The sequence below is a fragment of the Artemia sp. Qi Xiang Cuo genome, chromosome 10 (assembly GCF_049724085.1).
Source record: "Artemia sp. Qi Xiang Cuo chromosome 10, ASM4972408v1, whole genome shotgun sequence".
Lineage (NCBI taxonomy): Eukaryota > Metazoa > Arthropoda > Branchiopoda > Anostraca > Artemiidae > Artemia > Artemia sp. Qi Xiang Cuo.
The window spans coordinates 11,334,554-11,360,638 of NC_142803.1; the positions used below are offsets into that span (position 1 = coordinate 11,334,554).

Genomic DNA, 26,085 nt, shown 5'->3' on the forward strand with positions numbered 1-26,085 from the left:
CCTCCCACGATATTCTAGGACTATTGGGTCGATATGATCCCCCTGGGAAAAAAATAAACACGCTTCCGTGATCTTTCTTCTGGCAAAAAATGGAAAATTCCACATTTTTGTAGATAGGAGCTTGAAACCTTTACAGTAGGGTTCTCTGATACGCTGAATATGATGGTGTGATTTTCATTAAGATTCTATAGCTCTTAGGGGGTTTTCCCCCTTTTTTCGAAAATCAGCCAAATTTTCTCATGCGCGTAACTTTTGATGGGTAAGATTAAACTTGATGAAACTTATATATTTGAAATCAGCATTAAAATCTGATCCTTTTGATGTATATATTTATATCGAAATTCCGTCTTTTAGAGTTTCGATTACCATTGAGCCGGGTCGCTCCTTACTTACAGTTCGTTACCACGAACTGTTTGATAAAGCAATTTTTTATAGATTTGACCGAAAAAAAAACGATAATTTTCAACAAACAAGCTGCTTTAAACAAACGATGATGATACAGTTATTTCTGGTGAATGTTCATGAGAAAAAAAAATTCAACTCAACAATTTGTCATTTATTTTTATCATAATGAGTGTCGTGGCCAGAGGCACTGATTAATTTAGATGATCGCCCTTCCATGATGGTTAAACCAGGATAGTTTTTCTTTTTATAATCAACTAATTCCTTGTCAACTTATCACTTCCCTATTCTATTAAGAATTTTTAAATCTGAAAAATCTGCTACAAAGCCAGGGTTTGAAAACACGCAATCGAACGATGCGTCACTGGGCTGAACTAACAGTTCTTTTTAACTACCGTTTGTTATGGAGTCTTATTGGATTGGAAAGGGTTTTGCATCGATACAACAGCCGTTTTTAATTCGTCAGGACACTATAGGCTGAACATTTTTCTTAACGAACATTTATATTATCGCTTAAGTTCTGTATGATCTTGTGATTCAGAGACAATAGCAAGTTTACCTGATTGTATTCTGAATATTCATTTTTTCGGCACTTGTGTAGAATCTGGTTACACACAAAAGAAAGACCACATCGAAATCTCAAAGCCGCTATTGATAAACAGGTTTGTAAGATGTTGCTCACCCCGTGACAAAGATTTAAATTTTATTTTTTTGCGGTTTAGGGGGACTAAAAGGTAGCTAGGTTAGGTTACGTATTTAATCTATGCTATGCCTAACCCCCCCCTTCCACCCCCTATATGCAAATATATGCCCCAAATTTGTTTCTGAAATATTATATTTTCATCCTATTTTGTTTTATTTCCTTAGCATCAACAAAACTTCACTTCTCGCGTGTTTACCCAGATTCTATACAAGTACCCTTTTTTCTAGTATATGATATAATGGTGAGATTCAATGCTTATATCTTTCTCGAGGAGAAATAACCTCCTAAGTTGAGTCGGGTTTGTCATTACCAGAGAAGATACCCAGAAGTACGGCTTCGTTGATTAAGCCAGTTTTGCGTACATGTAGAAACGCGACCAACGCTTTCGGACCAACGCTTTTTAAAACACTTGGTTAATCACAAGTTATTTTAGCCCATAAAAATAGGCGTAGGATTCTTATGCAAAAACCAATGAAATTAAAAATTATCGTATTTGATTTACAATTTCGATGGCTTGGCCAAAATAAAGAAATACATTTTGAAACAATTACTTTTACTGAGAAGTGAGTAAGAAAATTTATAGCCTAAGCATGGTCAAAAGTTTCCATGCGTACGGTTCACACTATGTAATAACAAAGAAAGGCACAGGAAGCAAAAATGAAAACCACACGACTTTTCTTGAGTGTATTGAAAGCGCAGCTCACAATTAATATGATCACATGACAGGGTATCAAAGTTAAAATCTCCCTTAACCACGACCATTTTTATTATTCTTACTTGTATATTACAGAATAAATATATATTTTTTTGTTTACCATAATCTCAATCGACACACTCTGAAAGATCATTTCCTTGTTAAAACTAAAGAACTCATTCTTAATTACCCACCAGATCCCATTTTGAACAAAAAAAATACTAGCCTGTCAACTGATCATGCTATTTTAGTACTATAAGCAAAATCACAACCATCATACTGTACATGGTTTTCACTACCATTGATAAGAAAAGTTTCACAGTGACCTAAAAATAGCAATTTGTTCAATATGTAAAAGTGGAGTAATAGAATCCAAAATCCCAAGTAAACCTCAGCAATTAGTGAAAGCTGTCCTCAAAGCTCTGTCATGAATTTTAGTCACTTGCTTAGAGATGAATGTTGACTAAAAGGGAAGCTAGCTAATTATTTATCATATACTTCCTCTGTTAATGGGGTGTTGCACAGGTAAAAATCGTTCGACTAAACTGTTTTTTTTTCAAAACCTTTCAGCCCCCCCCCTCCCCAATGGTCCACTAATACTCATTAAAAGCAAAATAATGTCTTTTACTTGATGTTTCGAACCCTATGTGCTGACCTTTAGGTCGGGGTGATGTGTGCTCAACATGACCCGGCAGATATGACAAAAGTAATTCCTTTTATCCCTCATCAGTTTTATTTAGCCTTTGAACCACTTTATACTGTAGCGGCTTCTTTTTCCAAATATGATACACATTTCATACCACGCGCATATTGTCTGAGAAAATGCGTCACAACCTTAGTTCAGTTGCTGCCCGGCAAAAAACAGGTTTTTCCATAGGCATACTGTGATGTGTACATCAGAATCGTGCATGCGCGAACGCGGAGTATGAATCTTGTGTGGTTTTAAATGTGTTTCACTTATTTTTAACGGAGAGTATAGCCTTTTTGGATACTGTATATTCTCTCTACTGTGCTTTGAACTCTAAGGATATTAAATAAAAAAAAATATCCACTGAAAGTAAGGAGTGATATTAAAACTTAAAACGAACAGAAATTATTCCATATATGAAAGGCGCGGTCCCCTCCTCATCACCTCGCTCTTTACCCTACCTTAGATCTTAGATCCGCCTGTGCCTCGTGAGGTACCCAGGGGATAAAGGAGGAGTCGCCACTCTTCCCTCAGGTTTGCTGCTGCAGTGATGTCCTCCCATTCTGGTAGAACGGAGGTGTGCAGGTTTCGTAGATCTCTTTGGTAGGTCTGGCGCATTGTGTTTCTGGTTCTTCCCTGGATATGAGCTCCTGGTGGTTACCAGTGAAAAGCAGCTTTAGGGAGTCTATGGTCATTCATACGTAGGACGTGGCTCAAATATCTCGACCTTCTGACTCTGATGATGTCGGTTATTAGAGGTTGTTGCGTATTTCACGGATTGACTGGTTTGTCACCTTCTGTGACAAATGGATGTTCAATATTCTACGAAGACACGAATTTTCAAAAGCCAGGACTCTTCTCTCTTGTTCTTGATCCAGGTGCTATGTTTCTGCTGCGTAGAGTAGTATTGGCATAACATTGCTGTTGAAAAGACGTAGCTTTAAAAAAACCTCTGAGATCTCTATACTTGACGTAGTTTGTTGAAGGTGCCTGTCCTGTCCTAATCTGATGTGTATTTCTTTCACTATCGAGCCGGTGTTCTCAATGATACTTCCCAGATATTTGAACTGGACAACTTGCTCAACATTTTGGTCGCCATATTTAATGGACAGGGGAGAGTCACTAGTCGCCATGCATTTTGTTTTCTCAGCATTCACACGTAGGCCAAGATGGTTTACCTTTACCATGACCTCGTTAAGTAATTCTTGAAGCTGCTTTTTGCTTGACTCAAGGACTGTTAAGTGTTCTGTGCTTCCAGTCTGATGGTACTTTGGCCGTTGTCCAAATCTGAGGGAAGAGTAAAGACCAAAGGGAGATACATGAGGATATTGATGCCTGTATCATCTCTGCAGATATGCGGTCCAGTCCCGGATATTTTCCATTTTCAGTTTGTTTGCTGCTTTTAGTATCTCAGTGGCAGAAGGCGGGTCCGTGCTGATATTCAGGAAGAAGATGGGAATCTCTGGAATGTCAGGGGGTTCTTTTGGGGCGGGTCTATTTAGTAAACTTTAGAAATGATTAGCCCATAGTTCATTGATTGCACTCTGTTTTGCACCAACACCCCCAATGGATCTCTGACAGTGCCGTTTCTAATTGTAAGCCGTTTCCCTATGCCATCATTGGTGATTCTGTAAACAGTTCTTGAGTCTTTTTGCTGCTTCTTCTGCCTCCATTGCCATACGCTCTAGAAGGTTTCGCTTATCAGTACGGGCACTGTTTTTGACAGCTTTGCCAATAGCTCTATACTGCTCGTTTGGAAAACAAGACGATGAGGGACTTGTTGCTGGAGGACAGACATTCTCATCTTTTTTTTTTCATCTATTAGTTGCCAAGTTTGCTCGGACAGTCGCTGGTCTTTAGGTTTTCTTTGGGGGCCCAGAGATACTTTATGTATTTTGTGGAAGCACTTCTACGTGACTGCCCATATTATTTCACATTCATCTTACAGTGGCATCGATAGAGCTTTAAACTATTTTATAGCTCTATTTTAAAAACCTGTTTTAATGTTTTTTCCGGGACTTTTTCAGAGTCAAAAACAGGTTTTGGGACTGTCTTTTTTTTGCATATCTTTTGAAGTCATATGTCATACAATAGAATTCATATTTCTTCATATGTGGATCTCTTTTGTAAACTTCAATTTTTATATGTTTGCTAACAGCAAAACACTGCTGTTAGGGGTGATCTTCCAGTAGGTTTCAGATTGACTTAGCAGTATAACTTAATGTTTTCTAAAAACGCATCGGTGAATATACCCACTAAGCTCACATTCCCAGTTCTTACGATGCTCATGCCTTGAATCTCCGAGAAATCTAAAACAATCTTTATAAGATTTTCTTTTTGTCAAACGATTATATCTCTAGGGAAATGCTGCTGACTTTGCAACCAAGATTGAATAGACAAAAAGTTAAAACCTTAAGGAGAGGTAGTCAAGGATCTCATGGCACCAGCATTCTTCACAAAGTTCAAGGCGAGTTTTGGCGGGACTTCATCGTTAATAAATGATAAGCAGCGTAACGAGTGGAGCCATTGGTAATATTTTACTGAGCGGTGATTTTATGTGGGATCAAATTACACTACCAAAACAACAGAGCTCATAACCTGCTTTTTTCGGACATGAACTTTTGCTTAAGCTAGAGTAACTATTTCATCAAATGCTGCAAAAATTGTTTTCCTAAAAATTAAATTTCTAGCAGCAAGTGTTTACTCTATGTTAGTTTAGCATTGGGGGAGGTGGGCAACCATTATGGTAAATTAAATATCTGATGATTTACTTTACTGATCAGATGATTCTCTTTGGCCACTGCCTTAGCTGACTATCAGTATTCATGTCTGCTCTATGTTCACAGCCCATCGCTTGACCTTGAAATTCCTTAAAAGACTTTGGAGTCATCAACATAAATTGAATATAGCTTGCATAGTTTGATAGATTGTTGCTATTCCTTACCACTGTCCTACTATTGTAAATATTAATTGGTTAAACACATTGTCTAGTTTACAATTCTCACAAGATAGATATTTGGCAGCAGTGGGGGTTCAATTGTTTGACTTTTTGACCACTACATTATCAACAAAAAGTAGATGATAAATCAATGAAAGAATCTTCATTGGAAAAGATTTGAAAATATATAATATCCGACAGAAACTGCGAAGAAATTGTTTACTATAGCCATGCTTGATACTGATTAAATAAAAACAAAACAAGTTTTTTCAACTGAAAGTAAGGAGCAACATTAAGACTTAAAATGAACAGAAATTATTACGTATATGAGGGGGTTTGTCCCCTAGTTAATACCTGGCCCTTTACGCTAATATTATTCGAATCACAAATCCCTGAATCACAAAGGCCGTTTAATTTGAATAGATAACTCTTTTGAATGTACTAAAAAACACTTCAGCGCAAAGAGAAAGGTATGGACTAGAAGGCGAACCCCCCTAGCAACAAATGTTTTAATTTTGCTCCTTACTTTCATTTGAAAAAACTTGTTTTTTTTTTATATAATTTCTCATGGTTTTTAAATAATGCTGGGAAATCTGACGCCCTTTTCATAGAATGTCCCTTACCCCGAAGAAAGAACCTCCATGGAAAGATCCTCCCACGTAAACCCCTCCTCTGACCCCCCCCCCCCACCAGAAAAAATCCCCCTGAAAATGTCCGTATACTTCCCAATAACTAATACTATAGATCCTCCTCAAAGACATATTTATTAGACTTTCGACTATGCTGAAAAAAGGAATATCTCAAAACTTGGAGTGTGTGACTTTGGGAAAAAATGAGGGTGGTAGGGAGGAAAGCTGCCTTCAGATTTTTGGGTTACTTCAAAATGGCACTAAAACTTTTAATTTTCTTTCAAATGAGCCCTCTCACGATATTCTAGAATTACTGGATTGATAAGATCACCCCTTGGAAAAAAACAAAAAACAATTAAACACGCATCTGTGATCTTTCTTCTGGCAAAGAATACAAAATTCCACATTTTTGGAGATATGAGCTTGAAACATTTACAGTTTAGGGTTTTTGTTACGCTGAATCTGATGGTTTGATTTTCATTAATATTCTATCACTTTTAGGGGCTGTTTCGCCCTATTTTTGAAAATAAGGCAAATGTTGTCCGGCTCACAACTTTTAATGGGTAAGACTAAACTTGATGAAACTTATATATTCAAAATCAGCATAAAAGTCTGATTCTTTGATGTATCTACTGTTATCAAAATTCCGTTTTTTAGATTTTCGGTTCCTATTGAGCCGGGTCGCTCCTCACTTATAGTTCGTTACCACGAACTGTTTGAAATAGCCATTTTCAGTGTTGAATTTCTTTAATTTTTAAGTAGTTGATAAATTTGATTATTTGAAGGAGAATATGTTATCTTATATGAAGAAAATCTTTCTTTGATCTAACAATATTTTCCTCTTTTTTCTTTTTATTATTTTTCAGAGTCGTTGTCGTCGTCGTTGACAATGATGTCTTTCCCTTATCATGGGTGGAGATTAATGATTGAATGACTATCACGTACCCTTTTAAACCCTTTCCGCTTTGTTGAATTTTGTTTTGTTCGCCAACAGCTATCACTGAAGATCTAAGCTTTTCTGAAAGCCTTTCCATGACAATTTTTTCATGGCCCTAGTCCGGTCAAGGACTGCTCAGTCCTTGATAAGTCCAGTCCTGTCGAGGCAGTAATTTTCTTTGCAGCTGGTATAATAGATTTTTGGCAACGGGTAGTGGAAAGAAATGTCGTATAAAACTGACTACCAAGACCATAGAAATACATTATTGAACGCCCCTTGTAGTAGTCCTATCCGTGTTGCAATATTCGTAGACTCAGAGCGAAAAGATTTCACATCTCCATAAGTGATCAGTAAATAAATACCCAACTTTCTGAGAGGAAGCTGGGTGCATAGTGTGAGCAAATCACATGATTCTCTACACTAAAAATTTTGGCTTTAGTCTTATAATTTTTTAAACAATGATGTCACGCAAATCATCACTAGGGATAATTTTTTCATCAACGGTGTTTGTAAGGTAAATTCTTTTCTGTTCAATCCGATGTTTGAACATAAAAAGATCATCATCGCTAGGGAATGGCTAATCCTAGAGTTTTATTTTAAAATTATTCGCCGTCACCTTTCTTACGACATCAGATGTATTTTTGAAATACAATTGTCAAGAGCAGATTCATATCCACCATCAAACTTGATGGTGGTAGAGAGTTTAGTCTGAAATTCACTTGTCATATTAGATCATCGTAGACCATACCTGAAACGTTGTTGCTCCTGGAACCATCGGTAGCGTATCTAATATAGGTTATCTAATCTATAGGACTTATCTAAACCTATTTTAGATCAAATTAAATAATCAGAGGGCTATGAGAAATTACTTTCCTACAAATCCATTTTAGTAGTCTGCTTTAATTCAAATTCTGTTGAGTGTGACGTAATTTTTCAGCCTTTTTTGTTAGCAGAAAACATTATAATTTAAGTATATGCTATAAAGGGAAGCCAATTTACCCTGCCTCATTTACTCGTTATTGTATTTAGCAATTATTGCGAAGACAAATTTTGGGCCAGTAAAAAGAAGCCAAAATTAAGTTAGTTCTTTGCTTGAAATTTTAACCAAGTAAAAAGAACAAACAGTTTTTGAGTTAAAATTTTCTTATGGGTTAGTACTTATGGGTTAGTTTTTTTTTTGTGGTCTGGTTATCAAAACTGATATTTCAATTCTTTTTAATACACAGGTAAAATTTTGGATCACTTTAAATGAGCCATATATAGTAGCACATTTGGGATATGGTATTGGTGTATTTGCACCAGGAATAAGTGGATCAGGAACTTCAGAATATATTGCTGCTCACAATCTGCTTCGTGCTTATGCCAAGGCTTACCGGCTTTATGAGAGAGAATTCAAAAACCAGCAAGGAGGTAAGTGAAAAAAGTGTTAAATCTGTCGAGTATCTTAATTGGAATATTTAGATAATCACTAAAATCATTTACTAAACTTAATCGGACAAAGTAGTCGGCTTTTATAATCAGATTAACTAAACTACCGTAGGGCTTGCAAATAAACGTATGAAGGCTTTGGGAAAAATTCCCCAACCCCACCAACGCGGCAATATCCAAGCACTCTTCCTTAATGGTCATTTTGCTAATATTAACCGCTAATTTTGAAAGGGCAAAGTATTTCCTAGCGAGAAAATGCGTCATCGCGCAGAGGTGGCGGATACGCAATGTTTCTGTATATGAGTTCTGCGTTTAAATGTTTAATTTTTGCATAACGGTTGTCAGCTTGCACACTTCCGTAATTTTCTGTACTGTTTTTTTTAGTTAAGTGCGTTCCTTCCCTCCATGGACGGGTATTGCACTTTTTTGGTAGGTTTTAGTTAAAATCCCTTTTAATTGCACCTTTTTACAAAGTGATGATAGAGAAAGTGCAAGCGAAAGACTTTAAATTATTTTTGTGCAACCGCTAGCCGGGTTGGTCTTTGTCATCTCTGCCTCTGCCTTGCCCATGTCCTCCGGTCGCTTTTCCAGCATTCCCAGCAGCTATTGAAGGAGAAATAGATGAAAACAAAGTCAAATTAACAAATGGAAAAGTGCAAAATGGAAATTCGAATTTAATGAAAGGAAGTCAAAAGGTTTTGGTGCAACCATTCTTCTTGGAAATGTAAAAGTAAGTTTGCAATGAAAAGATAGGGAAGCAGCGACCAAAATAAGCCTTTTCAAAGTCTACTGTCGAACTAATAAAAGTCTGCAAAGACTTGAGAACTACGCATGATCTTTAAGTACAAATGACAAATGTCTGCGTGGGATAGAATTTTTTTTCTAGAATAGAAATCCTAACAGCCAGGGGGCCTTTTATTTAGAATTTATTTTAGAATTTATACTATCAAAATGGCAAAAAAGTGTGCATTATGAAAATATGAGGTAGAATTGTAGCTTAAGGACTTCCCTCTTTTTCTAAAGAACAACAAAGAGAGTAAAAATCAATGAAGTACAAACGAAAAACTGCGGCCCGTACAGAGAAAATATAAAAAACTAAAAAAGTATGAACATGGAATATTCCATATTGATACTTTCTTATGCAGTTGGTTTGGTGTTCTTATTGAGCAACTCTATTAGCTTCTGTAATCTATGTGAATCATTCATAATACCAATCTGTCATCCTTCATCAGCAATTCTTGCCCTAGCCATCTCAACCTTTCTTTCATTATAGCCTTAGAAAGCAGGATTGAACCGCAGTTTTCGTACAGCCTACTGTTTGAAATGCGATCAGTCATTTGAGTACCCAGAAGAATCCGTAGGCAATTTCTCTAGAAAATATCTTGCAAATCTTCATCCGCTTTTCAGAGCGCCCATGCTTCAGAGCCATATTTGACCACTTTTGTCATTGTATCTTCCAATATTCTACTCTTGGTTTGCAGACTTATCTTTCTGTTCTTCCAAACTTTTTTTAACTGGGAAAAAACACCCTCAGTCTTAGCTATTCTACTTTAAACATCTTCACTGCTCTCACTGTCTTTACTAATAATACTACCAAGGTAAGCGAAGCTGCCCATTTGATCAATCTTTTCGTTACCCAACATTACCTTTTCATCTTCACTTATTCCTAGCCTTAGTGACTTAGTCTACTTAACCCATTAATGTTCAAACCTATTCTAGCACCATGAACTCGCAAAACTTCTATAAGTTCATTCCTTTTGCTCCCACTCTCATCTAGGATGCTTAAATCATCAGCATAATCTAAAGAGAGTTTTTCCTCCCAATTTGATTTTGTGGTTTCCCATTGCCTTTTCTGTTCTCCTTAAGACCACGTCAATCAAAATGACCCATATAAATGGGGATAGAACATAACCCTGCTTAACTCCTGATTTAATACAAAACCAGCTGCTAACCTCAATTCCTACCTTAACCGAAGCATTGCTATTCTCGTACATAGCAATAATCACTTTAACGTATTTGTCTGGTTTATCATGCAAGGATAATACCTTTGCCAAAGCCCTTCTATGAACAGAAACGAACGGTTGCTCATAATCTATAAAACTGAGTACCAAAGGTTTTTTACAACACAGGCACTTCTCCATTATTAACCTAAGAGTGAACATTTGGTAGACACATCCTCCACCTTTTCTAAAACCGCACTGTTCGTCTCTTTGTCTACAGCATCTATCAGTCTGAAAAGTATAATATTACTAAGTAATTTGCTACCTACAGAGACCAGACTATTGCTTTGATAATTACCACTCTCACTACCTTTCTTACACAGTGGTTTAGTTAAGGTTTTCCTAAAATCGCTAGGTACTTCTCTTTTTTCAAAAGTCATATTCCTAATCTTGAGTAACCTATCTCTATTCTCAGAGCCACCATATTTAAGAAACTCATTTACCACATTATCAGCATCCGGAGCCTTATTATTTTTTAGTTCTTTTAGGACTTTTCATTAATTCTCACAAACTTTTTCATTTTCCTCTATATCTTTTCCTGTAATTCTATCTCGGTTTACCACATTCTCAAAATGTTCCGCCCATCTCTCTTTAACTCTTTCTTTTTCGCCAATTGTGGGCCCTGTTCCTAGCTTTAACTGGGACAAGTCCAGATTGACTACTCCCTCTCAAGTTATTAACATACCAGTACAGTATTTTACTATTATGCCGTTTAGCTGCATCTTCCAGATCCTCCGCAGTTCTATCCATGGCCTCTACTTAACACCTACTTAGTTTATATTTTAATGGTTTTTCCACTTTCCTTACATTTCTTTTATTTTCATATAATCTATCACTCAGATAAGTCTTGGACAAGCCCCTTCTCTTCTCTATTAAACATAAAGCTTTTTCACTAATATTCCCACCTGCAGTCCTAACTTTCTTTCCTAACACCATTAGCAACTTCACAGATGGTTTTTCTAAGAATATTCCAACCATCTTCCACATTGTCAAATTTTAAACTCTAAAGTTTAGTCAACTGTTCCTGGAAAGTTTCTCTAAAATTTTCATCCTGGGGTCTACCAACATCATAGCTCCCCGGGAGGTAGTTTCCCTTCCGAAATTTCAGCTTTAAATTAACCCTGGATACTACTAGATGGTGATCTTTGCTTTTAACATCACTAACAGCATTCCTATATACCCTAGTATCTTGTATTGATCCTGCCAGTTTTTTTTTACTATAACATAATCAATGAGGTTGGCTGTCTTACCATCACGTGAATATCATGTTAACTTATTGGACATTTTATGACCAAACACCGTACTGGTTATAACTAGATTGCTTTACCCACGAAATTGCAAAAATCTGTAGCCATTACTGTTTTCTTTTGCTACACCAGATTATCTAGAGTAGGATACCATCTATATCCCTATTTCTACCAACATGAGCGTTAAAATCTCCTAGTAAAAAGACCAAAGTTTTACCTGGGACCCTGTCTATTTGCTCGTGTAACTGTAAGTAAAATTCATCTGAGTCACTTCTAGTATCTCTGTCAGTCGGTTCTACAGGGGCATATACTATTATAACTGATACCCTGAGCTTTCTAGACATGAAATGAGCGATTAATATTCGATTTTTAATGCCTTCCCAGCATAAATAAGGCTTCCTTATCCATCGTGAGCCCTACTCCCTGTCTATGTACCCCATCCTTCCTGCCTGATTAAAAATTCTATATCACCTAATTCCATGCTTCCTACCCCGGGGTAGGAAAAGAAGTACAATTAAAAAGAATTGGCTTAATACCAAATATGTAAGATTCACTAGGTTTAGTCTTACCCATGAAAGGTTACGAGTCTATGAAAATTTGCCTAAAAGTAATGAATCTTATTGAAAATCATACCATCAGATTCAGCGTATAACGCTATGTCAGAGGTTTCAAGCTCCTGTAGGCTAAAATGGGGATTTTTTTTTATTTTTTTGTCAGAAGAAAGATCACTGACACGCGTTCTGCAGTGTATTCATATCTCAAACAGTTATATCTCACCAGATAAAGGCAGGTATAGTCGTCAAGGTTTATGTAAACCACAGTTTTTGCTCTCCTACAATTCTATTTTTCTCTGGTTTTCAGCCTTTAAGGTGGAATAAAGACCGTCTTCAGTTAAGGAGAGGCTGTTTAAAATATTGTAAATTTTTGTTATATTTACCCAGATGGTATAAAAACCGCAAGATTATTTCTCATTTTGGATTTATCGACCCGCTAGCGCTGCTTGACAACATCGCTAAGGAGCTGAGGGCTGATCATAGATGCCTAAGTAAAGAACGATGTTGGCACAATGCGTTTTCTTCTTTTTTTTTGTTGGTTTTAGACCAGGGCACTTCGTATCGAAGAAATTGTCATAGAAACTTCGAAAACGGTTCATTCGATAGGAAATTGGAATGGCTTGTGCCCTTTTTAATATTCGAAAGTGATTGGAAGGCAACTAACACCCCTCCCACATCCACCATTTCACCAAACAAATCCAATCAAAATTTTGAGATAGCCATTTTGTTCACCGTAGTTGAAAGATCTAAAAAATTATGTCTTTGAGGAGGACAATCCCCCCCCCCCCCACAGTCCTCAGAACAAGGGTTGTGATTTATGCCCTGGGGGTATATAAAGTTTTATTGAAAGCGTTGTCGTAGAAACTTAAAAAAGGGCTCATTCAATTGGAAATTCAAAGGGCTTATGTCCTTTTTAATAGTCGAAAGTGATTGGAGGGCAACTAACCCCCCTCTCACGCCCACCATTTCCACAAACACGCGCAGTCAAAATTTTGAGATATCCATTTTGTTCAACACAGTTGAAAGTTTTGGAAATTAGGTCTTTGAGGATGATAACCCTATCAGAGCCCTCAGGGCAAGGGTTTTAAATTATACCCTGGGGGCATATGAGGTTTTATAGAAAGCTTCGTCATAGAAACTTTAAAAATGGCTCATTTGATTGGAAATTGAAAAGTCTATTGTCCTTTTTAATAGTCGAAAGTGATTGGAGGGCAGCTAACCCCCCTCTCACGCAAATCATTTTCCCAAACACATCCAGTCATAATTTTGAGATAGCTATTTTGGTGAACGTAGTTGGAAGTTCTGGAAATTATGTCTTTGAGGATGACAAACCACCCACACCCCTCTGGGCAAAGGTTGTAAGTCATGCCCTTGGGCCATAAAAGGTTTTTATAGAAAATGTTGTCGTAAAAACTTCAAAAAGGGCTCCTTCAAATGAAAATTGAAAGGGTTAGTGCCCTTTTTAATCGTCAAAAGTAATTGGAGGGCACCTAAACCCCCCCTCACGCCCGCCATTTCCCCAAACACATGCAATAAAAATTTTTAAATACATATTTTGTTCAACGAAATCAGGTCTTTGAGGATGATAACCCCCCCCCCCCACACACACACACACACTCCTCAGGGCAAGGGTTGTAAGTTTTGCCCTTGGGGCATATAAGGTTTTTATAGTAAGCATTGTCGTAGAAACTTCAAAAAGGGCTCATTCGATTGGAAATTGAAAGGGCTAGTGCCCTTTTTAATAGTAGAATGTGATTGGATGGCAACTACCCCCCCCCCCTTTCACGCCCAGCATTTCCCCAAAAAAATCAAATCAAAATTTTGAGAAACCTTTTTTTCAACATACTTGACAGTTAAAGAAATTAGGTCTTTAAGGGTGACAACCCTCTCACAGCCCTCAGGGTAAAGGTTGTAAATTATGCCCTGGGAGCATATAAGGTTTTTACAGACAGTGGTGTTGTAGAAACTTAAAAACCGGCTCATTCGATTGGAAATTGAGAGAGCTTGTGCTCCTTTTAATAGTCAAAAGAGATTGAAGAACAACAAACCCCGCTCTCACGCCCACCATTTCCCCAAACACATCCAATCAAAATTTGAGATAACCATTTTGCTCAACGTGGTTTAAAGTTTTGGAAATCAGGTCTTTGTGGATGACAGCCCCCCCCCACAAACCTTAGGGCAAGGGTTGTAAGTTAAGCCCTGGGAGCATATAAGGTTCTTATAGAAAGTGATGTCGTAGAAAAAGGACTCATTCGATTGGAAATTGAAAGGGCTAGTGCCCTTTTTAAAAGTCGAAAGTAATTGAAGGGCAACAAACCCCCTTCTCACGCCCACCATTTCCCCACATGCTTCCAATCAAAATTTTGAGATAACCATTTTGCTCAACGTAGTTTAAAGTTCTGGAAAATAGGTTTTTGAGGATGACAACCCCACCCCTCACAAGCCTCAGGGCAAGGGTTGTAAGTTGTGTTCTGGGTGCATATAAGGTTTTTATATGCAGTTTTTTCGTGATTGGAGGGTAACTAACCATCTCTCACGCCCACCATTTTCCCAAACACATTCAATCAGAATTTTGAGATAGCAACTTTGCTCAGCGTAGTTCAAAAGTCCATAAATTATATCTCTGAGGATGAGAAACCCCCAACAGCCCTCAGGGCAAATGCTGTAAGTTATGCCCTGGGGGCATGTAAGGTTTTTATTGAAAGCGTTGTCAAACTTCAAAATGGGCTCATTCAATCAGGAATTGAGAGGGTTAGTGCTCTTAATAATATTCAGATGTGATTGGAGGGCGAATGCCCCCCCCCCCGCGCCTATCATTTCTCCTAACACCTTTGGTCCACATTTTGACAAAGTCATTTGTTGGACGTTTTTGAAGGGTCTGGAACTTATATTTTTGAGTATGACACCCTCCCCCCAGCAGCCCTCAGGGCTAAGGTTGTAAGTTATGCCCTTGGGGCATATGAAGTTTTTATAGAATGCTTTGCCGTAGAAATTTCAAAAAGGGCTCATTCAATGTGGAATTGAGATGGCTCAATTGAATTGAGAGGGGGGGGTGATTGCCCCCCCTCCCTCACGCCTATCATTTCCCCAAACACTTCCGATCAACACTTTGACATAGTCATTTTGTTGAACGTAGTTGAAAGGTCCGGAAATTATGTTTTTGATTATGACAACCCCGACCCCACAGCCCTCAGGGGTAAGATTGTAAGTTATACCCTGGGGGCATATAATGTCGTAAAAACTTCAAAAAGTTTTCATTGGGTTGGAAATTGAGAGGGCTATTGTCCCTTTTAATAGTCGAAAGTAATTTAAGGGAGTATCACCCCCGTCCCATGCCCTTCATTTCCCCAAACATTTCCAGTCAACATTTTGATATGGCCATTTTGTTCAACGTAGTTGAAAGGTCTAGAAACTATGTCTTATAGGATGACAGGCCCTCCCCCGCCATAGCCGTCAGGACAAGAGTCCTAAGTTATGCCCTTAGGGCATATAATGTTTTTATAGAAACTTATGTCGTAGAAGCTTCAAAAAGGGCTCATTCGATTGGAAAATGAGAGAACTAGTGCCTTTTTTATTAGTCGAAAGTGATCAGAGGGCAGATGCCCCCATGCCCAGTATTTCCTCAGACACTTACAATCAAAATTTTGAGATAGCTATTTTGTTCAGCGTATCAGAAAGGTCTGGAAATTATTTTTTGAGGATCAGAAATCCCCTCAGCCCTCAGGGCAAGGGTTGTAAGTTATGCCCTGGGGAAATATAAGGTTTTTAAAGAAAGCGTGGTCATATAAACTTCAGAGGGGGCTCAGTGGATTGGTTATCAGACGCTATAATGCTCTTTTTAAGAGTCAAACTGATGGGATGGCAGCTACCCAAGTCCCCGCCCCCCTAAACACACGTCGTATTGTCTCGATATTCATCTAATAGAAATTTTGAGATAGCCATTCTATTCAAAACAGTCTAAATATCATATAACAAGACTTTTGGGGTGGAAACGAACCCCAGAGATTAGTATCAAGGGTTTAAAGTTATGCCCAGGGGGTATTTAAGGTTTTTATTGAGGGGAGGGTTGTTTAACTTTAGAAGAGGCTCAGTCTTTCTCCCTGAAAAAGACTTTGTCAATATAAAACATACAGAAATTAATTTTTAAAAAACTTTTTGCACAAAATAAGCTTTTCAAAAAAAGTAAAGAACTCCATTAAACCAAAAATGAACAAAAAAGAATCAAATAATGTACCAAGCATACAACTTCCACAAATCGGTATCAATAAATAAATGAAACCCAAAACAAGCAGAAATTCAAATAAATAACTGAGTCAAACTCAAAACGAGCAGAAATTAATATGAGTAGGGTTAACCCCATGCTTTCTAAAAGCCATAATATAATTTGTAAATTACTGAAAAAAATCTTTTAAATGTTTCCACTTTTATAACTTTAAGAAATAAAAAATTAATTAAGATTTTAAGGAGTAAATATCAGGATATGTATAATAAACTGACAATGCCCATTTTTTTTCAGTAAATTCATTCGAATTTTAGTCTGTAAAGTATATATTATTTTTTGGCTTTTAGAAAGCATGGGGTAAGACTACCCTTTTGAGATACATCATCATCCCCCCGTCTTTGGGGATAGGTCTTAAAGTTGTAAAATTTTCTCAGTGTTTACTTGTGGTTTTTGTTATTAGGAAACAATTTGCACATTTTACGGGAGAGGATTATGTGACTTGGATGGGTTTATATAGGGATAATTTTCTATGGCGAAGTAAATCCTTGGGGTTGATCATTCCAGGGTAATTTTACACTGGGATGATTTTACAGAATTCCTAAATAAAACTCTTTTTATTTGTCTTACTTTTTCTTTGCTTTCTCAATTGTGCATGTAGAGATGTTCCGTAGAGCGGTCCGAGGGAAATTTTCAGCGCTTCGAGACTTCTGGGAAACGATTTCTACCAATAGAAGGATTTTCGGAATGATAAAAAACGATTAGAACTTAGTCTTTTTCAAATAAAAATATACTAAGGAGAATTTTTAGGCTGACTCTTGTGCTAGAAGTACTACGAAGGGGGGAGGGAGGGCTCACCGTAGATGGAATTGTCCGGAGAAATTTTAATAAGGGTCTATTTTACATGGGATGACAATTTCCGGAGGAGTTTCTCCTGAGAGGGTGGGGATGTCCATGGAGGATGAACCAGATTAACCAGCATGGTTTGACAAACAATCAGAAATTAAATTGAAAAAACTATTTTTTCAGTTGAAAGTAAGGAGCAGCATTAAAACTAAGAACACACGGAAATTAATCCCTCTATGAAGGGCTACCCTTCTCCTCAGTGTCTTGCTCTTTACGCTAAAGCTTGAATGTTTGTACCAATTTTTTAAGAACGACTCCAGAAATCAAGTTAAAATAGGAAGCTTTTAAAGTGCTAAGAACTTTAGAGTGAAAAGGAAGATATTGAGTAGGAAGGCAGCCCCTTCATATACGGAATAATTTCTGTTCATTTTGAGTTTTAATATTACCCCTTACTTTCAGTTGAATTTTTTTTCTTTTTATATAATGTAAACCTAAAATGACCAGAAGGCCTTATCCAATGAAGCCCAAAAGGAAGAGAGATTGAAATAAAGAACGCAATCAAAAATAAAATAACTGACACTGACATAGATGAATAAATAAATACACTAAACTATAAATTCAAATATTATTATTATTGTGTTGATTGTGTTTAACTGAAAATTATGTTTTTTTTTTGAAGAGTGGTTTTTAATTTACGAAACTAACGTTTAATCATCAAGATAACTGGAACAAACTAATGAAAATGATTTTAATGTTTAATCATGATTGCAGTGGCAGCTGCAACCTAGTAAAGAGTGAACCACAGCCCATAGACACTAAAAGTTAAAAAACGCGTTTTGAAAAAAAACCTAGTGAAAAAAATTGCCACCTGTCACTGATTCACAAATGAATGGTAACTATTATTTCGGCTCGTCTAAAAAGCGAAAGTTTATTGCAAAAAGAAATTTATGATGATTTCGAAAAAAGCATGAAACCCCTCGAAAATGGCATCAGATCAAACCGAAGAGTATAGCATTGGAATCAGCATGGCCAAAAACCTTATACAGGGAAATTACCGTTCCCCTCCTTGAAGAACAAGGAAAATCGCTTTTTTTGCATCGGTAGCACTTTTCTGTCTCCCTTTGTTTCTGTTTTTTTTTCTCCAGGCCTAGCGGGTTACCACAACATCATAGAAAGATGATTAATAGCTCATTCAAAAGCTATTTCTTATATCTATGTGTTTCTTATAAACTCCGCCATCTGCAAGTGTCACATGGCACTAAAACGGCACTTTGTGCCATTTCTCAAGTGGTGGTGCTAGCAGGCTACCAGAATATCGTGGACAGATTTCTTATAGCTCGTATAAAAGATATTGCTCGTATCTACGTTCTTTATATAAATTCCAGCACCTACAATTTCCAAATGGCACTAAAAACGGCACTTTTTGTACCATGTCTCAAATGGAAAAGCTGAGGTTATTGGGCTAGCAGAACTTATAAGAGTTATATTTAATGGCTCATTTGAAAGCTATTGCTCATACCAATGTGTTTTTTTTTAAACAATTCTACCATTAGTAAGCGCGATATAGTACTGAAAACAACACTATTGGTGCCACTTCATAAGCGGATTAAATAAAAAAAACAAGTTTTCTTTAACTGAAAGTGAGGAACGACGTTAAAACTTAAAACGAACAGAAATTATTCCGTATATGAAAGGGGCTGTCCCCTCCTCAACTCCTCGCTCTTTACGCTAAAGTTTTTTATTGTTTAAAAAAAAAGAGTTGTGAGAAAGCCAAACTTTAGCGTAAAGAGCGAGGCGTTGAGGAGGGAACAGCCCCTTTAATATACGGAAAAATTTCTGTTCGTTTTAAGTTTTAACGTCGTTCCTTTCTTTCAGTTAAAAAAAACTTGTTTTATTTATTTAATTTTTGAACGTTTTTGAATTAATGCAGGTTTTGATTTTGGCTCACCGTACATGAATAATTAAAAAAAAAATTGCATATTAATGTTACTTTTATTTGGTTAAATGCCTTTCTCGAAACTGGTTTAATTTTATTTACGAACAAATTTATTAGTAATAAATATATGTAAATTACGAATTGACTTACTTATCGAGCTTCTATGTTCATAGCTTTTTAATATATATATTAGGGGGTTCGCCCCCTAGTCAATACCTTCCTCTTTCAGCTAAATTTAGAATTTTTTTCCCATTATTTAGAAATTACCGCTTAATCACAAACACCGTATATTAGAATAAATAGCTCTTATGAAAGTACTTAAAAAATCTTTGGCTTAAAGAGCGAGGTATTGACTAGGGGGTGAACCGAATCATATACGTAATATTTCCTGTTCGTTTAAAGTTTTGATGTTGGATAGTGGGCTCCAGAACTTCTTAGATTAATGTTTAATGGCTCATTTGAAAACGTTTGCTCATATCTACGTGCTTTTATCAATTCTAAAATTCATAAATAAGACATAGCACTGAAAACAACACTTTTGGTGCCACTTCTTAAGTGGAAAATCTTGAAAGTATAAAACGGTATTAGAGGAGTGGTTCTGTTAGTACAGCGCTGGACTTCAAATTGGAATATCATGCGTTCGATCCCTCCTTGGATTCTTTTTTTTCTTCCGTTATGGTTTGTCCCTTCTTGTGATTACTTTTTAGATAATCCACTATTTTTGAAAATCTCATGCACTCATTTTTCAAAGCATATCCCGGGAAGACTCATTTTAAAGCTATTACTGGTATCTACGTGTTTTTTATCAATTTTATCCATAGCTGCCATATAGCACTAAAAACGGCACTTTTGATGCCATTTCTTAAGTGGAAGAGTTTGGAAGCATAAAACGGTACCAGTACAATAATTATGCTCCAAAGCCCTTAACTGTAGGTTTATAAGAACCCCTCACATATACTCCCCCTTTAAACCCTGTTAGTAAGTTTCATAAATCACCTACTCATCTTAAAAGTAAAGGATTATTGCGAAGACAAATAAACTAAAAACTTTTCAAGTAAAATCTACCAAAAATTAGACTTGAATGGTCAACTGTTTTGAATTAAACCTTTAAACTTCAGTCTGCGATTAAGCCTGAGTGCTAGCTCTAATGGCGGTAATTGAGGGGAAGGGAAGACCTTACCCCCTTAGTTTTTTTCTTCTGCCTAGATTTTAAAAACACCTTTTTTTGGTTATTTCATTCAAAAAAGCACTTTTTTGATTTGAAAAAAATGGCGGAAAAACGGAAAGTGCACTTTATGGGAATATGCTATCAAGTCAAATTTATGAAGCGATTCGGCATAAAAATAAGATTTTAAATGCACCCTTAAACAGCTCCATATGTTTTCAACTGAAACTAAGGAATGGCATTAAAACTTAAAACGAACAGAAATTATTCCGTATAAATAAAAAAGATCATGGAAGCCTTGTTTCTACATTAAATTAAAAAAAACGAGCAAATATTAATCTAAAAAAAACAAAGTTTATCCAAGGAAAGTAAAGAGCGAAGTTGAAACTTAAAACGGGCAAAAATTACTACTTCTCAGCCTATCTAACATATATCAATAAAACTAGTACAAATAAACCAACTAGTTATGTTTCTCTTTGTTTCTAGGATTATAGAAAAATAGCGCTTTACTGAAAACACAAAATAATATAGAAGTTTTGGTACAGTAAAAGCAAACCACTTAAGGACACTTTTTACAGAAAAAAAATATTATCAATCTCTTTTAGGATCTTTCCTTTTTAAGATCAAGCAAAAATTCATTTTAGGATTGTTGCTTTACTTTTTTTTTCTTGTTTAATTTGGTATCACTTCTGCACGATGGCTTAGTTCAATCCCTGGCTGTAGTTTTGGTTTTGAAAAGGACTTGTCATGATTATTTTGTGGACAAGTTTGAAGTAATGCCATCTTGATAGCTTTGGATTAGGACTAAAGACTAGCTTTAGAATTTGAATCATAGCTTCAAATCTACTGTTGTATAGAGAGAAATACCGTATTTTCAGAGTTCATATTATACCTTATTTGATCTTCATTTCAAGCAATACTAAAATATATTTCTTACAATTGAAGATTGTTTATTAATCACTATTGGTATTATAGCTGGCGAGACCCAAATGCTACCTGATAAATTAATCCAACATTTCTGTATACTATTCAATGACTTTACGGTTAGTAAAAAAATATTTAATTTTACGCTTATGTTTTTAAGATAATTTTAATTGTTTATGGAAAGTTACTGATATCACAACTGGTGTAAGACTATGAAAAGCTTTATAGATTAGTTTATTGTTTTTGGGCTACATGCTCACTTTTGACTTCCAAATCAATATTCCTGTTTTTAATACTTTATTTTTGTGTTTTCAGTAAAGCGGTAGTTTTCTATAATCCTAGAAACACAGGGAAACATAATTAGTTGGATTATTTGTTCTAGTGTTATTGATATATATTAAATAGGCTGTGAAGCAGTAATTTTTTTCCGTTTCAAGTTTCAACTTCGCTCTTTACTTCCCTTGGAAAAACTTTGTTTTTTTAGATTAATATATTAAGACACCTATAACTAAAGCTAAAGATTCGACATTTTCTTTAACAGGGTTTCTTTTATATTTATAGATACAGTTTTAAAGAAAGGTTTTTACTATATATTTGGTCTGTCGTAAAGCTCAAATGAACCAGTAGCATTCAGGAGATTTAAGGGGGGTGTGTACCTTACTGTTGCTTGTACAAATTTAGCTTTATTTTAATTTAATTTTTTTAAAGCTTATTTTTAGAAAAAAAAAAAAAAATTTCTGTTCGTTTTTATTGCCTAACTTGAATGTTTAAAATTTTGAATATGTTACCTATCATGTTCATTTTGACTACGTGATTACGGCTATTGTATTAAAATTTAGTTCAACACCCCCTGTCATTCCCTAAGATATTCAACTTAATATGCTTAGACATTCCAGAAATGCTGGAGTCCACTATTTTGAAAAAAAATCGATGCATATGGTGTCTTTTCATTCTGTTCAGAAATCGGGTCAACAGAAACCCAGTCCTGAGAGATTTACTTTTTCAACCACCAAAATGTAAATATTGCCTTCTGGTGTTGTTAAACACTCCCTTCAACATTTCCTGAAAGTTTTACCTTAATTCCCTTAGCTGTTCCTAAGATGCTGAACACACATTCTTTTGATAACTTGGATGCATATTATGTCATTGGATTTGGTTCAACAGACCCTAAACATTCACTGAAATTTTTTACCCTTACCCCTAGGTGTTTTTGAGATATTGTAGATGCGCCTTTTTGACTATCTTAACCCAAATAGGGTCTTTTGATTTAGTTCAACATCAATCTCAACACTCTCTGACAATTTCATTATAATACCCCTAGCTGTTGCTGAGATTCTATGGATACCACCTTTAGACACCATGGATGCTGGAAGTGTCTTTTGTTAAAAATTCAACATCCCTCTCAAAAATTTCATTGTAATACCCTTATTTGTTGCTGAGAAACTGCAGATACCTTCTTCAGCAACCTGGATGCACAAAACTTCTTTTTATAAAATAGAATAACCCCCTCCAATATCCCTGATTGCAAAAACTTAAGGCCCTTAGAAATTCCAGAGAAATTACATTCCCACCATTTTTGCAAAGTAGAATCATATAAAATCTTTTCTTTAAATTATTCCCGTCAACATCCCAAAAATATCAAATTAGTAATAGTAGCCCTTTTGCAGGTACGTCATTTTGAGAAAATTAATCAAAAAAAAATTTCCACAAAATGAGTTTTTCAAAGAAAAGTAAAGAACTCCATTAAACAAACAATGACCAAAAATAAAATCAAATAATCTACCAAGCGTGAAACTACCACAAATCAACATCGATAAATAAATGAAACCCAAAACGAACAGAAATTACAATAAATAACCGAGTCAAACTCAAAACGAGCAAAAAATAACATAAGTTGGGAGCAAAACCCCTATTCCGTCCCAAGGCCAAAACAAAATTTGCACTTTACTGAAAAAAATATAAATTTTTATACTTTTATAATTTTAATAAATCAAATAATATTAACATCTTGATTACTAAATATCAGTATATGTATATTAAACTGACAATGCACATTCATTTGTATTTTTTCCGTAGAGTGCAAATTTTGTTCTGGCCTTGGGAAGGCATTGGGGTTTTCGGGAAGGCATAGGGGCACTTCGATACGAAGTGCCCTGGTCTAAACAACAACAACAACAAAAAATAATACATTATACCCACATCGATCTTTACTTATAAAAATGTCAAGCCTTCCAATCACTTTCGACTATTAAAAAGGGCACTAGGCCTTTCGATTTCCTATCGAATGAGCCCTTTTGGAAATCACAACGCTTTCTATAAACACCTCATATGCCCCCGTGGCATAAATTACAACCCTTGTCCTAAGGTTTGTTAGGGTGGTTGTCATCGTCTAAGACCGAATTTCCAGAACTTTCAACTACGTTAAACAAAATGGCAATCTCAAAATTTTGATTGGATGCGTTTGGGGAGAGGGTGGGCGTGAGAGGGGCGGTAGTCACTCTCCAATCACTTTCAACTATTAAAAATGGTTCTATCCCTCTCAATTTCCAATCACATGAGCCGTTTTGAAGTTTCTCCGGCAAAACTTTCAATAAAAATCTTATTTGCCCCCAGGGCATAACTTACAACCCTTTCCCTGAGTGCGGGGGGGGGGGGTGTCATTCTCAAAGACATAATTCCAAGAACTTTCTACTATGTTGAACAAAATGGCTATCTGAAAATGTTGATTGAATGTGTTTGGAGGAATGGTGGGCTTGACAGGGGGGTTAGTTACCCTCCAATTACTTTCGAGTATTACAAAGGGCACTAGCCCTATCAATTTCAGATTGAATGGGCTCCTTTGAAGTTTTATGACAACTCTATCTATGAAAACCATATATTCCTCCAGGGTAGAACTTACAACCTTTGCCCTTGGGGCTCTGGGGGTTTGTCACCCTTAAATTCATAATTTCCAGAACTTTCAACTAAGTTGAACAAAATTGTTATCTCTAAACTTTGATTGAATGTTTTTGGGGAAATGATGGGCGTAAGAGGGGGTTAATTACTCTCCACTTACTTTCGACTATTAAAAAGGGCTATTCCAATTTCTAATCAAATAAGCCCTTTTTGAATTTCTATAACAAATTTCTATATAAACTTTATATGCCCCCAGAGCATAACTTACAACCCTTGCACTGACAGCTCTGAAGGGGCATCATCCTAAAAGACCTAATTTCCAGAACTTTCAACTACGTTGAACAAAATGGATATCTCAAAATTTTGATTGGATGTGTTTAGGAAAATGGTGGGCGTGAGAGGGGCGTTAGTCACTATCCACTCACTCTCAACTATTAAAAAAGGCACTAGCCCTTTCAATTTCCAATTGAATGAGCCCTTTTGAAGTTTCTATGACAACACTTTCAATGAGAACTTTATATGCCCCCAGGACATAACTTATAACCCCTGCCCTTAGGGCTGTGGGGAGAGGGGTTGTCATCCTTAAAGACCTAATTTCCAAAACTTTCAACTACGGTGAATAAAATGGCTATCTAAAGATTTTGATTGGATGTGTTGTGGGGAATGATAGGCGTGAGAGGGGGGTTAGTTGCCCTCAAATCACTTTCGACTATTAAAAAGGGTACTAGCCCTCTGCATTTCAAATCGAATGAGTCCTTTTTCTAGTTTCTACGACAAAGATTTCAATAAAAACCTTATATGCCCCCAGAGCATAAGTTATAACCCTTGCCCTGAGGTTTGTGGGGGAGTGTCCTCCTCAAATGCATACTTTCTATCTGGAAATCAACTACGCTGAACAAAATGGTTGTATCAAAATTTTGATTGGTTGTGTTTGGGGGAATGATGGGCGTGGGGGGGGGGGCTAGTTGCCCTCCAATCACTCTCGACTATTAAAAAGGGCACTAGCCACTCCAATTTCCAATCGAATGAGCCCTTTTTGAAGTTTCTACGACAACTACTTCGATACGAAGTGCCCGAAAATGGAGGAAAAAACATAATACATTGTGCCCACATCGTTCTTTACTTAGGCAGCGATATCGCGCTGCCTATGATGGATAAAGATAAAATATTGAGGCACTGTGGATTTTTCATTTCAGCAACCGGCAAGTATATAGTATCTTTTGATTTTTTTCTATACCCCCTTAACATTCCCTAGCAGTTTCAACTTAATGCCCCTTGCTATTCCTGAGATATTGCAGTCAACCGTTATGATAACTCGTATGCACATAGTTTGATTTATTTCAGCATGTACTTCAGGATTCCCTGGAAGTTTCAACTTATTACTTGTAGCCGCTCTAAAGATATTGCAGATATACTCTTTGGCATTTTGGATGTTCATAGTGTTTTTCGATATAGTTAAAACATCCCCTCAACGGTCCTTGAAATTTTCAACTAATATTCTTAGCCGTCCATGGCATATTACAGATGTACCCTTTTGACAAACTTAATACCTTTAGCTGCTACCTAGATTCAGCAGATACAATAATTTGACAGCCTCGATACAAACAGTTTCTTTTAATTTAGTTCAACATTCCCCTCTGTATTCCATGGAGGTTTCATCTTAATAACCTTGGGCCAGTGCTAAGATATTGTACTCACGCTATTTCAACAGCTTTGAGGCGTATAACATTTTTTGCTTAGTTTAATACCGCTTTTAACATTACCTGAAAATTTCAACTTAAAACCTGGAACCACTCCTAAGATATCGCGATCAATCGCTTTGACAAACTGGCTGTATATGTCGTCTTTGGATTTATCTTAACATCTCCCTTAAAATTCCT

General features: G+C 36.4%; 1 protein-coding gene across 1 annotated transcript in view; it reads left to right on the top strand.

Annotated features, from left to right (window-relative positions):
• LOC148947468 (lactase-like protein) overlaps positions 1-26,085 on the top strand; it is a 114,353-nt gene that overhangs the window by 38,905 nt on the left and 49,363 nt on the right. Inside the window, exon 4 of the mRNA XM_089095272.1 lies at positions 8,218-8,401. The gene's annotated coding sequence lies outside the window, so the exon portion shown is untranslated. The remainder of the gene's footprint in view (positions 1-8,217; positions 8,402-26,085) is intronic.